The sequence below is a fragment of the Notothenia coriiceps genome, unplaced genomic scaffold, assembly GCF_000735185.1.
Source record: "Notothenia coriiceps isolate Sejong01 unplaced genomic scaffold, NC01 NC01_scaffold00020483, whole genome shotgun sequence".
NCBI lineage: Eukaryota > Metazoa > Chordata > Actinopteri > Perciformes > Nototheniidae > Notothenia > Notothenia coriiceps.
In genome coordinates this window covers 250,181-251,918 of record NW_011353184.1, presented here as the reverse complement: position 1 = coordinate 251,918, position 1,738 = coordinate 250,181, and positions in this window count along the sequence as shown.

The window sequence follows — 1,738 nt, the reverse complement described above, 5'->3', positions numbered from 1 at the left end:
CCTAAGACAGTCCTTACTCTTGGCACATCTAACAAGACTATATCCTGCGATCGCAGACAATAGCTGCTTGCAACTTTCTGCTTTATCAATGAACAGATATAATACGGGAGTTTGCCCAACATAGCTTTATAGATAAAAGTGTACCAGTGACTGAGCCTCCGTACAGTGAGTGATGGTAAACCTGCCTTGGTATACAGTGTACAGTGATGAGTAAGTGCTTTACAATTTGTGACAAATCTCAGAGCACTATGATACGCAGCATCTAGTTTGCTCAGGTAGTTGGCAGGTGCATTCATATACATCAGATCACCATAGTCGAGCACAGGTAAAAAAGTCACAGTGACTAGCCTTTTCCTGGCCTCAAGCATGTTAACATATAAGTGATTAATATACATGGCACAGGTGCAATCTGACACTGATCATGCAGTTTAACTCTAACTGTTCCTCCACACTCAAATTGTATGAATATCATAATGATACACTGATTAAAAAGCAATATGGGCTTTACATTCATTAGATAAGTGACTTTATTATTGGTTTGACGGTTTGAAAACAGATGCCTGCATTTCATCTGTTGGAGGCTTACCAATGAGTGTCATAGCGCACTGGTCACAAGGTCAATGCTGTCTTCAGAGTGAAATTCAACGTATTGTCTTTCACATCACAAGTAGTACAGCTGTCTGCAGAGTGATACACAGCAGCACCTGTTTTAGATAAAGATGGAACTCCCTGTGAGCCACTGACAGCTACATTTGATCTGTGTGCAGCTAAAGGTGGTCTTTGTATCGCCGAAATGACGTCTTAGATTAGTTTGGGCTGTGAGGATGTTAGGTGATGACTGTTTATTGTGTTTCTGGGGTTAGATTGTACTTCCTTTTTAACACATTCATCAATTCAATCATTTTTTTATTACAAATTCAAGTTTATAGGAGCGAAGAGGATGAAAAAAACTCAAGTAAAAATAGAAAAGAAAAAAAAGTTACGCCTTGCTATTTGGTAAATGGACTTTACTTATATAGCGCTTTATCCAGTCTTTAAGACCCCTCAAAGCACTTTACATACTATATGCCATTCACCCATTCACACCCAGTGTATCTTACTCTAGGACCCAACATTCACACACATTCACACACCGTTGGCCATGCCATCGGGAGCAACTCAGGGTTAAGTATCTTGCCCAAGGATACATCGACATGTTGACTGCATGGGCTGGGATCGAACCCACAACCTTCTGGTTGAAAGACGACCGCACTCCCTCGCAGCCACAGTCGCCCTATTTGAAATTTTGCAGTCATTTGCAGATTGTTCCTTTATGCATGCATTATTAAAAGCTTCCCTCACAGGGTCTGATATTTGTAGAAACAGAGAAGGAGGCAATTATTTTTTAATTACAGTTTTTAAGGTGAAAGGGCCCTCCTTAACCCTCACTAACCAAATATTAGAAACTATATAGGTGATCATACAGAACTCGACTTATCAAGGCACAATTATACAGATATTTCTGGTCTTATAATATCAGTAATTTCAGAAACGATCAAACACACCTGCTGTCATTTGGCCGTTGTAAGTTCATTTGGTCAGTGTTGATGGTACTTTGTGTTTGTTTGCTGTCAAACACACATTGTGAAACTGTGTAGGCAACTCCCACATATGGAGTGTGTGTGTGTTAGGGGTTTCACCAACTAATCGACTAGTCGACTAGTCGACTACCTTTACCACTAGTCGGCGCTGTAGGCCC